Here is a 14,503-nt window from a genome sequence, read left to right as displayed (position 1 = left end):
AAATATCTTAGAGGAGGTACTCTGAGATTATAAAAAACACCCTGTTTCTCCTCAAACTGTCATGAACTAATTTTAGCATTGACAGATATATTTCTTCCCCGCAAAAGTTATTACTTTTGTTATGGTATTCTAATGGTGATTTGTTATCTTCCTTAGTTCTACCAGCCCTACATTTATGAATTGGAATTCCTCTGTAAAAAAAAAAAAAAGGCCTGCCCCTTCTCCCTAATTTATTTTTTTGTTCATTCATTCAATTATTTATTTATATCATTAGCACCTTATATGGTGGTTTGTTGTTTTAGTTGCTAAGTTGTGTCCGACTCTTGTGACCCCATGGACTGTAGCCTGCCAGGCTTATCTGTCCGTGGGAGTCTCCAGGCAAGATGGAGTGGGTTGCCATGCCCTGTTCCAGGGGATCTTCCCAATCCAGGGATAGAACCCAGGTCTCCTGCATTGCAGGCAGATTCTTTTACCGACTGAGCTATGAGGGAAGCCTCTAGAACCTCATGGATCTATTTTATTCTTTGGGTTATAATTCAGTATTACTGTTAATTAACAACTTTATGCTCAAGTTGTTCTACCTTTGGTCACTGGGAGCTCTTTCAGGTTGGCTTGCACCTATGCACTTTTGACACATCCCACTCTTTTTTTGAGTACTTTTTAAACTTCCTGCATTACAACGTGCCCTAGGCATCTTCCACTTGATTATAAAAGCTATTGATTTTATATGTTAATGTCATATCCTGCCACCTTGCTGAATTCTTTTTTTTCTGGTGATTTTTTAAATTTGATTTATCCAATAAATGGAGAACATACTGTGAATTTAACACTATTGGGTTGCTTTCTCTGACCTCTCAAGTTCAAGACATTTTAAAAAATTAATTTATTTTAATTGGAGGCTAATTACTTTACAATATTGTAGTGGTTTTTGCCATACATTGACATGAATCAGCCACGGGTGTACATGTGTCCCCCAGGCTGAACCCCCTTCCCACCTCCCTCCCCATCCCATCCCTCAGTGTTGTCCCAGTGCACCGGCTTTGAGTGCCCTGTTTCATGCATTGAACTTGGACTGGTCATCTATTTCACATATGGTAATATACGTGTTTCAATGTTATTCTCTCAAATCATCCCACCCTTGCCTTCTCCCACAGAGTCCAAAAGTCTGTTCTTTATATCTGTGTCTCTTTTGCTGTTTCACACATAGGGTCATCATTACCATGAAAGTTGAAGTATAGAGTATGATACAATAAAGCAATTAATTCTCAGTTGGTGTAGTCTGTTTAAACTGACATTTCACAAAGTACAGGACTGAACAATCATATAATCAGTTCAGTTCAGTTGCTCAGTTGTGTCCGACTCTTTGTGACCCCATGGACCGCAGCATGCCAGGCCTCCCTACCCATCACCAACTCCCAGAGTTCATCCAAACCCATGTCCATCGAGTTGATGATGCCATCCAACCATCTCATCCTCTGTCATCCCCTTCTCCTCCTGCCCTCAATCTTTCCCAGCATCAGGGTCTTTTCAAATGAGTCAGCTCTTTGAATCAGGTGGCCAAAGTATTGGAGTTTCAGCTTCAACATCAGTCCTTCCAATGATGTCATTTAAATGAATAAGGACTCATTCCATTTGCTACTTTGCAGGGACAACTCTGCAAATGCCTACTGGTTTCATTTAGGGAAGATTTAGAATTAATAACATGACCTGAACAGGAAACCAACGTTGAACATGCTGGTGATGAGGTGGTAACAAAATGACCTTCCTATGAAGAATCCTAGCCAATTAATTGGCTACTGTGTGGGGAGAAAGCTAAGTCTATAGGAAACAAAAATGGGAGGTTTATTACATAATGCTTTGTATAAGGAAGCAAGAGAGGATCACAGACATATCTATTAACATATTTTGCACAGGGCTCAGTGTTCTGGGTGGCCAGTGGGAGAAACTGAATCACCATTTTGCTGAAGACTCTGAACCATCTCTATAAATTACCAGAATGCCTTTAATGAGACAGTGGTTAAGAAGAGGTAGCAATTTACAATTGTGCTCAACTACTGCCTCTGTGAAACAGGGTTCTGTGGGAAATCCTACCTTAGCTCTGGAAAGACTATTACAACCAAGTATTTTTCAACCTCCTAAAATATTTCATTATTTTTCATATATTTCTCAAAATATATCAACTGACTGCAAAGTCATGCTTTGGGTTTAGTAACAATCACACAGCATATACCATGTCTTCATACCTGATAAAATTGCTTACAAAAATCTGTTCTGTAGCATTTTCTAAGTTAGCCTAGAGACACAGAAGTGGGCTGAATGGTGCCCCCCCCAACTCCAAAAACATGTCCACATCCTAATTTATGGAACCTGTCAATGTTGCATTACTTTAGAAATGAGTTCTTGGCAGATAAAAATAATCTAAGGATTCTGAGATGAAAGGATAATCCTGGAAAATCCAGGTGGGCCTTAAATCCAGTAACAAGTGTCTTTATAAGAGAAAGCCAGAGGCAAATTTGAGACAGAAGAGAAGGGAGTACAACCATGGAGGTAGAGACTGGAATGATTCATTAATCCACAAGTCAGTAAGTGCTGACAGATATCAGAACCTGGAAGAGCAAAGAACAGAATTTCCCTAAAGTTTCTGGAGGGAGTAATCTGGTCGATTTTGGACTTGTGAGAAAATAAATTCCTGTTGTTTTAAGCCACTCAGTTTGTGGTAATTTGTTACAGCAGCCCTAGGAAACTAATACACACATTTACCAAACATAAGAGAAACTTGAAGACTCTAGACAAAGAGAAAAAAGCAGAGGCCAGTGAAACTTGGCTCTTGTCCATTGCTTCAGAAACAGCAAACTTCCAGGGAACAGGAACATTGTGAAGTCTGGGGAACCTGGGACTGTAGAAATACCAATCAATTCATACCTATTTTTCTTAAGCAAATGAAAGCTAAATCCAATGACTACTGTAATTCTCTCTTCCACCTTTAGAAAAAAAGACTTATATGGTAAGCTTGATTTCAATTTAACAAGCTAGCCAGATTAAATAGCATCAGATCCAAGGTTTCCAGAGAAGCATTTTTACTCAAGGCAGAGTGCAAGAGTCTGCCTTATCTTGCTGTAGAAGTCAAACATTTCAAGTATGAGGCAGAACATAAAATGCTGAAGAGGGGATAGGAATGCGAGTTCAGTACTCAGGAAGATATCTGCAAAGTGATACAAAATATATTTACCAGACTGGTCTCATGAATCTGCTTCTGGTAAGAAAAGGTATTTTTTAAGGTTTTTAAAATAAACATGGGCAAACAAAATAGTTATAGTGTATCCTGATAGAGGTATCAGTTTTATACATATATAGTAGTACACACATACATTCATATTTGTATTTATTTTCATAAAGAAACAATAAAAAGATAAGCCAAGAACTTACAAAGAAAACCATTTAACGCTGAGAAAAGGGGAGAAAACAGGGACAAGAGAGACAAAAGCTGGATCTCTCTGAATGTATTTTGTTTCACAGTTTGATATTTGAACCAAACAAATGTTTCAAATGGTTAAAAATAAATTAAAAATCTTTATAAAGAAAGGAATATGTGTCTAGGGACAGACTGCTGGGATTGGTCTACTAATTTTACCACTTACTAGTTTGGGGAAGTTGTCTAAATTGTCTATGTCTCAGTTTACTTATCTGTAAAACAAGAATAAGAACCCTTAACCTCACTGGGGTAGTTGTATGGATTAAATAGGTGAATTTATGTAAAGATCTTTAGTATGGTATTGGGCTCATGGTAATTGGTAAATAAACTCCAGCTGCAGTTATTTTACTATCATCAACATAGTCTCAGCTTTAGTTCTAAAAGCAGAAAGTTCTCTTTTCCAGTCCATAAATTAATTGTTGATAGGTAAAAGGAGACGTGAATTCATGGCTCAACTAAAACGTGGATGGTCTGACTTCCAAAGACAGTGTTCCCAAGCAAGAGCCCCATCGAGAACTTTAACCAACATTCTATAGGTCACGAGGTAATGCAGAAACTTCACAGAATGAAACATGGGTATTTGCTGCTAAATTAAAGATTGTGAATGACGGATCTGGATATTGACACTGACCTAGGTAATGAAGTTTACAAGTTTTACAAGTTCTTAATTGTGTGCCTATTTTATATGCACTGGTAGTTTCCCCAAAAGTTCCTGAAACAAAAAGACTTTGTACTTACCAGATATCTGCTCATTTATGGTCAAAGAGGGAATTCACAGCCTAACATACAGCCCAGCAGCTATGCCAAGTCCAACAGTGCATGCCCATCCTGGCCCCTCAGATGCTTGCGGAAACAAAGGAGGCCTCACTACGAATTCAATTAGAATATCAATGCTTAACCTGCCAGAGCCACAAAATGAAAATGCCCTTCATGGACAGCTCTGGCTTTTACTGTTCTCATTAACATCTCTCAGTGGGCAGTTTCTTAAAGCACAGCTAGTCTGAACATTTCTGTGACATTTTTTAGAGGAAAAGCCAAAACATTTACTTCCTATATGACACAAAGGGGAACACTGTCTGGTCCATGTATAATGAAGCAGAGAAGATTGATCAGTTTTGATTCATAGTCACTAAATCTAAAACTATACATAACTGATGACAAACAGATGTCACCCCAAAAGTATTAAAAAAGAAAAAACAGCTGCAAACACAGTAACTATATCTAATCAAAAGGAATAAACTGTAAGTGATTTTCTTAGAATTATAAATCTTAAGGCAAAAAGAGACTTTTCAGGTTATCTAGAAAGAATAAACCATTCAAAGCAGAGAAAGCCTAGCAAAGAATTTCTATAAACAAAAATAGCCAATGTTGTCAAGATATTATGTCCCACAGTGGTTTTTCCAGTGAAGCGAAACTTATTTCTCAGTTTAAAGCTTTAAAAATCATGGACATATCTTTCAGATAGTTTAAAATAATTCTTAGGTTTCTTATAAAGAATAAATAGGACATTTCTGATGGCTATGGGCTGACATCAACTGAAACACTGATTCCCAAAAAGCAATGTACTTTTAGGCTGCTTAGATAGGTTTGATAATTCTCCTACCCTGTATCACAGAGGTATTTACCATGATACTGATATATCCTGGTAATGGAGGAGTGGGAGCAACTGAGTCTGACTTGAAGATCTGAGCAATTTTCGCATAAGAGATGACAACTGAAGTTTGCTTTCAAAGTTTTTCTCCCATTCCTCAATGTCCCTTTTTGTGCAATAAGTGTGCATTTGCAAGCTTAGTACTTTTTATCTGCTGTGGGTCAGAAAACCAAATAATCAAGTTTGTTAGAGATACAGGTAAAATGATACGAATAGGCTCTATTTGAGAGTATGCAGTGTATTCTGCTGACTTGAAATATATGAGCTTTCACCCTGCTGCTATGAAAGTCTCAGATGTAACGAATGAGACTCTAGGCCTAGAGGAGACACACAGTCAATCTTTTAAGGTAGGTTGATATGTTTCATAGACCAGTTAGACTAATATTAGGTGAAAATATCCAGGCTTTGAGAAAGAATGAAAGATTTTTTAATATATTCAAATTGGTCACCTAGTACTATGAACTTTTTCTACAGCAATTAGCTTTTTAAAAACTTCTTCAAGAATAGGGGCCCACTTGAGAATCAGAAGAAGGCTACTAGCTCAGAAAAAAATATACATAAAAACATATCCTTAAAAGTCTGCATACAATTTTCACAAGGTATCAAAGCCCCTAAACGTATGTGGAATTCACACAGCCCTAGGAAATGCTTCTCTAGAGGATAAATCAGGGGGAGGCACACACAGGAATCTCAGCAAAGCACTAAACATCAAAGAAAATATTTGTCTATCTGTGTAGCCAATTAAGCCTCAGAGAAAAAGATCATTTATACTGCATTTCAATGATTAACTCCTAGTTTAAAAAAAAAAAACAAAACACATGAGGTTTCATCTTGGACCTGTAGAGAGTCAGAAAAAAGAAATTCTCATCCTTACAAGAAGAAAAAGGCAGGAGAGGCAGCAAATTAACGATTTTTTGGAAACCATTAGAGAAATGAGTCACAGGACAAATGGTCAGGCTCAAAGAGAGACAACCATGCCTGCAGGGAGACATAGGACAGAAGCATTTACTTTCTTGGGGCAGAGGTCACAGTAGGAACATTAAATTAGAAATTCTGATGAATCTCTGGGGGCCAAGTGGGGACTACTATGAGAATATGAAGTTTCTGGGGGCTGTACTCATAGGGAGTTCCCACCTTCTTGTAAGCTTTTTCTCTAGAAACCTAGGAGCGATCTCACAGGGAAGTTAGGGAGAGAACCTGGAGAAAAAGCTCCCCCAGTGGTACTGTCTGGGTTGCTGGTGTTCAGTGTCCTGGCTCCCTTACTGAACAAAAGGCTTCATCTACAGAGGAAGGATTTCAAGTGAGGGCACTGAAATAATTTGACTAGTGCTATGGGAAGGGAGAAGCACCCAGCCTCAGCTCCCCTGTGTTACTCAAGGGAGAAAAAAGCCCTAATCTCAAGAGAGAGAATCTCAAGGACACAGACTGAGAATACTAGAGGATACCTGCTATAGGCAGACAGGATAATAGTGGGCAGGGGCAAAATGCTCTATCCCTGAAGGCCACTCTCCAACCCTGCTCCCAAACACAGGACTACTACATGCTCCTGAGATTGAGATGTAATCAGAAGAATAGAGAACACTATCCCTCCTAAATATCCTAAATATTTAATACCATTACCACCACACTAAAGCCTGATTGATAACAGTAGCTATACTAGAAGAGCTGCAGATGACAAAATCTCTGAGGACAAGCATAAAGGAAAAGGTCAAAAAAGGAGACAAAAACAGGGTCACCAGAGGAATGCCAAGTCTCTGGTACCCATAGTAAGAACTAATTTCAAACACCCTTGTACACTGCTGGTGGGAATATAAACTGATTAAGCCCCTTTGGAAGACAGTCTGGCATTCTCTCAAGTGGTTAAACAGTTACCATAGGACTCAGCAATCCTACACCTAGGTGTTTTTGAAAACATATGTCCACCTAAAAACATGTATATGAAAGCTCACAGCATCATTACTCATAATATTCCAAAAATGCAGACAACCCAAATTTCTATCAACTAAAGAACTGATTTTTCAAATGTGATATATGCATATAATGGAATATCATTTGGTCATAAAATGGAAATGAAGTATTGATACACGCTACAACACGGATGAATCTTGAAAATGTTGTTAAGTGAAAGAAGCCAGTCACAAAAGGCCATATATTGTATGATTCCATTTATATGGAATGTCCAGAATAGGCAAAACCATAGAAGCAGAAATTAGATTAGTGGTTGCCAGTGGCTGGGAGTGGGGTCCGGGGAGTTAACTGCTAATGGATAGGGTGTTTCTTTCTAGGGTAATGAAAATGTTCTAAATTTAGATTGTGGTAATGCTTACCCACACAACTCTGTGAATATACTAAAACCCCCTGAATTATACACTTTAAGTAGATGAATTATATGCTGTAAGAATATTTTTAAAAAGATGATAAAAATGTTTTTTTTTTAAAAAAGAACAATCCCTATGGTACTAATAACATCATCTGAAAGGCGTTGACATCCACTCTCACTTAGCAATAACAAGGCATTCCTCCTCCTCAATGTGATATCAGTAGAGACTGGGTAGGGAGCCTAGACTGTCGCCACTGTCCATCAGTAATGCAGTACCTGTTACCACACCACTCCCTGCTATAAGTGGAGGCAACAAAATGCGGATTTCCACCCCTGCCAAGAAGTAATGAGATACCCTTCCCCATTCCCAGAGAGAGAACAGAACTACCTTCCTAGAGAGATAACAGAACTAGGATAAAGAATGTAGGGAAATCTGCAACTGGTGGTAAAAAGTCAGCACGCCTCTTCCCCACCAGTCTGGTTATTATGGAGGCCTGCCAAAAAAAGATTTAAATAAGACTTAGTGTCTGAGCTTCCTTGGTGGTTCAGTGGTAAAGAAACAATTTGCCAATGCCAGAGACACGGGTTTGATCCTTGATCTGGGAGGATCCCACATGCTTCAAAGCAACTAAGCCAGAGCACCACAACTATCGAGCCTGTGCTCTAGAGCCCAGGAGCCACAACTACTGAGCCCATGTGGTGCTACTACTGAAGCCCACTTGCCCTAGAGCCCATGCTCCGCAGTAAGAGAAGTCACTGAAATGAGAAACCCACGCACTGCAACTAAAGAGTAGCCCCTGTTCTCCACAACTAGAAAAAAGCCTGTGCAACAGTGAAGACCAGCATAGCCAAAATGAAATAAACAAACAAACAAAAAAATGTTTTTAAAGACCTGGTGTCTGTTAACATAATACCCCTCCCCGCCCTGCCCCACAAAAACCTAGCCCAGGATGCAACAGAAAATTTCTCAGAATACTAAGAACCAATAAATAGACACCAACACCAAGATGACACAAATGTTTTAATTATCTGACAAGGATTTTAAAGCAGCCATCACAAAAATGCTTCAACGAGAAATTACAAACATGTTTAAAAAAAATGAAAGTTTCAGCAAAAAAATAAGAGGATATAAAGAATAACCAAATGGAAAATTTGAAATGAAATAATACAATAATCATGAACTCCTTATTTCCAAATTCAGACTTAAATTGAAGAAAGTAGGGAAAACCACTAGACCATTCAGGTATAACCTAAATCAAATCCCGTACAGTGGAAGTGACAAACAGATTCAAGGGATTAGATCTGATAGAGAGAGGGCTTGAAGAACTTTGGACAGAGGTTTGTGACATTGTATAGGAGGCAGTGATCAAGACCAACCCTAAGAAAAAGAAATGCAAAAAGGAAAAATGGTTGTCTGAGGAGGCCTTACAAAAAGCTGAGAAAAGAAGAGAAGCAAAAGGCAAAGGAGAAAAGGAAAGATATACCCATTTGAATGCAGAGTTCCAAAAAATAGCACGGAGAGACAAGACAGCCTTCCTCAGTGATTAATGCAAAGAAATAGAGGAAAAAAATAGAATGGGAAAGACCAGAGATCTCTTCAAGAAAATTAGATAACAAGGGAATGTTTCATGCAAAGATGGGCACAAGAAAGGACAGAAATGGTATGGAACTAACAGAAGCAGAAGAGATTAAGAGGTGGCAAGAATACACAGAAGAACTACACAAAACAGATCTTAATGATCCAGATAATCATGATGGTGTGATCACTCAACTACAGCCAGACATCCTGGAATGCGAAGTCAAGTTGGCCTGAGGAAGCATCACTAAGAACAAAGCTAGTGGACTTGATGGAATTAAAGTTGAGCTATTTCAAATCCTAAAAGATGATGCTGTGAAAGTGCTGCACTCAATATGCCAGCAAATCTGGAAAACTCAGCAGTGGTCACAGGACTGGAAAAGGTCAGTTTTCATTTCAATCCCCAAAAAAGGCAATGCCAAAGAATGTTCACACTGTTGCACGATTACACTCATCACACAAAGTAGCCAGCAAAGTAATGCACAAAGTTCTCCAAGCCAGGCTTCAAAAGTACATGAACCGTGAACTTTCAGATGTTCAAGATGGATTTAGAAAAGGCAGAGAAACCAGAGATCAAATTGCCAACATCCACTGGATCACTGAAAAAGCAAGAGGGTTCCAGAAAGACATCTATTTCTGCTTTATTGACTATGCCAAAGCCTATGATGCAGAGTACATCATGAGAAATGCTGGGCTGGAAGAAGCACAAGCTGGAATCAAGATTGCCCGGGGAAATATCAATAACCTCAGATACGCAGATGACACCACCCTTATGGCAGAAAGTGAAGAGGAACTCAAAAGCCTCTTGATGAAAGTGAAAGTGGAGAGTGAAAAAGTTGGCTTAAACCTCAACATTCAGAAAACAAACAGCATGGCATCTGGTCCCACCACTTCATGGGAAATAGATGGGGAGACAGTGGAAACAGTGGCAGACTTTATTTTTGGGGGCTCCAAAATCACTCCAGATGGTGACTGCAGCCATGAAATTAAAAGACGCTTACTCCTTGGAAGGAAAGTTATGATCAACCTAGATAGCATATTCAAAAGCAGAGACATTACTTTGCCAACAAAGGTCTGTCTAGTCAAGGCTATGGTTTTTCCAGTAGTCATGTATGGATGTGAGAGTTGGACTGTGAAGAAAGCTGAGCGCCGAAGAATTGATTCTTTTTCAGCTGTGGTGTTGGAGAAGACTCTTGAGAGTCCCTTGGACTGCAAGGAGATCCAACCAGTCCATCCTAAAGGAGATCAGTCCTGGGTGTTCTTTGGAAGGAATGATGCTGAAGCTGAAACTCCAATACTTTGGCCACCTGATGTGAAGAGTTGAGTCACTGGAAAAGACCCTGATGCTGGGAGGGATTGGGGGCAGAAGGAGAAGGGGACAACAGACGATGAGATGGCTGGATGGCATCACTGACTCGATGGACGTGAGTCTGAATGAACTCCGGGAGTTGGTGATGGACAGGGAGGCCTGAAGTGCTATGATTCATGGGGTTGCAAAGAGTCGGACACAACAGAGCGACTGAACTGAACTGAAAGCCTATGACTGTGTGGATCACAACAAACTGGAAAATTCTTAAAGAAAAGGGAATACCAGACCACCTGACCTGCCTCCTGAGAAATATTTATGCAGGTCAAGAAGCAACAGTTAGAATTGGACATGGAAAAACAGACTGGTTCCAAATAGGAAAAGGAGTACGTCAAGGCTGTATATTGTCACCCTGCTTATTTAACTTATATGCAGAGTACATCATGAGAAATGCCAGGCTGGACGAAGCACAAGCTGGAATCAAGATTTCCAGGAAAAATATCAATAACCTCAGATACACAGAGGACACCACCCTTATGGCAGAAAGCAAAGAAGAACTAAAGAGCCTCTTGATGAAAGTGAAAGAGGAGAGTGAAAAAATTGGCTTAAAAGTCAACATTCAGAAAACTAAGATCACAGCATCTGCTCCTGTCACTTCATGGCAAATAGATGGGGAAACCATGGAAACAGTGAGAGACTTTATTTTTTTGGGCTCCAAAATCACTGCAGATGGTGACTGCAGCCATGAAATTAAAAGACGCTTGCTTCTTGGAAGAAAAGCTATGACCAACCTAGACAGCATATTAAAAAGCAGAGACATGACTTTGCCAACAAAGGTCCATCTAGTCAAAGCTATAGTTTTTCCAGTAGTCATGTATGGATGTGAGAGTTGAACTGTAAAGAAAGCTGAGCAGAGAATAATTGATGCTTTTGAACTGTGGTGTTGGAGAAGCCTCTTGAGAGTCCCTTGGACTGCAAGGAGATCCAACCAGTCCATCCTAAAGGAAATCAGTCCTGAATATTCATTGGAAGGACTGATGCTGAAGCTGAAACTTCAATATTTTGGCCACCTGATGCAAAGAACCAACTCATTGGAAAAGACCCTGACACTGGGAAAGATTGAAGGCAGGAGAAGGGGACAGCACAGGATGAGATGGCTAGATGGCATCACCGATGCAATGGACATGAGTTTAAGTAGGCTCCGGGAGTTGGTGATGGACAGGGAAGCCTGGCATGCTGCAGTCCATGGGGTCACAGAGAGTCAGACACAACTGAGAGACTGAATTGAACATAACAATTGACATAAATACATACTATAGGCTCAATAGAATAATGGAATTAACAGAATAAAGAATCAGGGGACAGGAGCTGGGAGTGGGCAGCATGGGGCCTGAGGGCTGGGGTGCAGGAGTGGCTGTGGGGCTCAGGCAGCCGCTTCCTGGCCCTTGTATGCATGGCCCATGGGCTCCATGCTGCAAACTGGCAGCCCTCGGCCGGGCAGGGGCCAAGCGGGCATCCACTGAGCCTGTTGGCAGCCATGATCATGAACTCGGTCCCCGCCCTCTGCTGCCCTACCTGTGCCTCATGCGGTTAGACAAGCCCCTAGGAACCTGGCTGCTCTGTTTACCATGTACTTGGAGCACTGGTCTGGCAGCGGACCCAGGTTGTCTCCCAGACTGGTACATGTTATCCCTCCTTGGCACTGGAGCTGTTCTGATGTGTGAAGCAGGCTGTACTATTAATGACATGTGGAACCAGGACTATGATAAAAAGGTTACAAGAACAGCAAGTCGCCCAATAGCTGCTGGAGACATTTCAACTTTTTGATCCTTTGTTTTTCTTGGGGAACAGCTGACCTTGGCCCTGGGCATTCTTCTGTGTCTGAATTACTACAGCTCTTGAAGCAGCATCCCTACTTCTTGTCATCACCTACCCACTAAAGAAAGGAATTACATACTGGCCTCAGTTAGCCTTGGAATTGACATTTAATTGAGGAGCATTACTTGGGTGGTCTGCTATCAAGGGTTCCTGTGATCCATCTGTTTGCCTTCCTCTTTATTTTTCTGGAATTATGTGGACTCTAATACACGATACTATCTATGCCCATCAGAATAAGAGAGATGATGCTTTGATCGGGCTTAAGTCCACGGCACTGCAGTTCTGGGAAGACACCAAGAAGTGGCTCAGCGGTTTCAGTGTGGCCTGCTGGGGGCGCTGAGCCTGGTGGGAGTGAAGAGCGGCCAGACTGCACCCTACTACACTCCCCTGGCTGCTATAGGAGCCCATGTGGCTCACCAGATTTATACTCTGGACATCCACAGACCTGAAGACTGTTGGGAAAAGTTCACCTCCAACCAAACAACAGAATTAATAATTTTTTTAGGGACTGTCCTTAGGAATTTGTGGAAAGCAAAGGAGACCAATGAAACAAAGAAAAATATAGAAAACAGAATAGAAAATTAGCAAATTAAGTTTATCTAAGGATTTCTAAAACAAACTTTTACAAAACACTCTCAGGTCTTGTTACCACATAATTAGATTTAAGTAAGTCTTACAGTCTGTTAATGAATTACAGACCAGTAAATGAAGTTTTAGAGCATTGTGGCCTAGATTTTAGTTCAAGTATGTACATGTCAGATTCTTCTCCTGTCACAGACACCAGGGACTTTGCAGGATTTGCAGTGACCTGGAGTATTTAAGTTAATGTTTTCTTCCTGTTGTAATTCTTACCTAGAGTTACAGGAATTATATGATTTTTAGCAATTTAGCAAAAAACCCTCATATATGTCTCATCTGAATGAATGTCTCTTTAGGAAAATGGACTCTCTTTTTCAGAGAAAAATAAAAAGCTGCTACAGAAAGTTGGGGCTTACTGTTCTTTGCATTGACCTTTATTTACTGCCAAAAGCTGAAATTCAGGAAACCATTCAGGTTTTTTATATTTTAGGAGAAATGTAAGTAAGTAAATAAAATTTTTTACCTATCAAAAAAAAAAAAAAAAAAGATCAGTGAACAAGAGAAATTAATCTAACCAAAGAAAGAATATACACTGGAAAAAATGAGTCTCAAGGATCTGTGGGAAAATAATAAAGGATCTAACATTCAAGCAACTCAAGTCTCAGAAGAAGAAGAGAAAAAAAGATGAAGCTGAAAGATAGCTGAAGAAATAATGATTGAAAATTTCACAAAATTGGCAGAAGATATAAACTTAGATTATACAATCTAACTTAGAATCAAATCTCAAACAGGATAAATCCAAAGAAATCCATGCCCAGGTATGCAGTTGTAAAGTTTTCTTTGGAAAACTAAAGATGAAGAAAAATCTTGAAGGCAACTGGAAAAGAAATGACTGATTACCTATAGGAGAGCAACCATTTGAATGAGAACAGATTTCTCATTAGAAACCATGGAGGCAAGAAGGAACTAGCACATTTTTCAAGTGCTGAAAAAAAAAAAGTTTTGTCAAACCAGAATTCTATATTAAGTGAAAATACCCTTCAGGTGAAACCAAGACATTCTCAACTGAATGAAAACTAAGAGAATTTATCACTAGCAGACTTCCCCTAAAAGAATAGCTAAATGGAGTTCTTCATAGAGAAAGGAAACAAAAGGAATAAGTTGGAATATCAGGAATAAAGAAAGAACAAGAGAATAAAAATATGGGTAAATAAAATAGACTACTCCTTTCCTCTTGAATTTTATAATAATATTTTATGGTTGAAGCAAATATTCTAACATTGTCTAATGTAGTTGTCAATGTATGTAGAGAAAATATTTAAATAATTATATGATAAAAGTCAGGGGTGGATAAACAAACCTAAATGGTGGTAGCCTTCCTTTACTTCACTCAAAATAGTATATATAAAATGTAGAGAACAGTAGACTGATAAGTCATTTTGGAAGATGGGCCTCTCTTTAAAAGGTTACTTCTCAAAAGCAACCACTAAAAATCTACACAAAGATATATATGTCTTTAAATCTTAAAAGCCACCATAGAAAAATCAATATGGGGGAAATTCCCTGGTGGTTCAGTGGTTGGGACTCTTTGCTTTCACTGCTGAGGTCTCAGGTTCAATCCGTGGTTGGGGAACTAAGATCCTGTAAGCTGCATGCCACAGCCAAAAAAAATGGCAGACTTAAACCAAATCATAATAAAAATTACATTAAATATAAATGTT

The 14,503-nt window shown here is 39.5% G+C and overlaps 1 protein-coding gene and 1 pseudogene across 3 annotated transcripts in view; one reads left to right on the top strand and one right to left on the bottom strand.

Annotated features, from left to right (window-relative positions):
- JADE3 (jade family PHD finger 3) overlaps positions 1 to 14,503 on the bottom strand; it is a 138,332-nt gene that overhangs the window by 49,710 nt on the left and 74,119 nt on the right. The window lies entirely within an intron of this gene.
- LOC102276279 (4-hydroxybenzoate polyprenyltransferase, mitochondrial pseudogene) lies at positions 2,542 to 12,901 on the top strand (annotated as a pseudogene).

This window comes from Bos mutus, chromosome X (assembly GCF_027580195.1).
Source record: "Bos mutus isolate GX-2022 chromosome X, NWIPB_WYAK_1.1, whole genome shotgun sequence".
Lineage (NCBI taxonomy): Eukaryota > Metazoa > Chordata > Mammalia > Artiodactyla > Bovidae > Bos > Bos mutus.
Note: the sequence above shows the minus strand (reverse complement) of the source record. Positions and strands in the feature narration are given on the sequence as shown.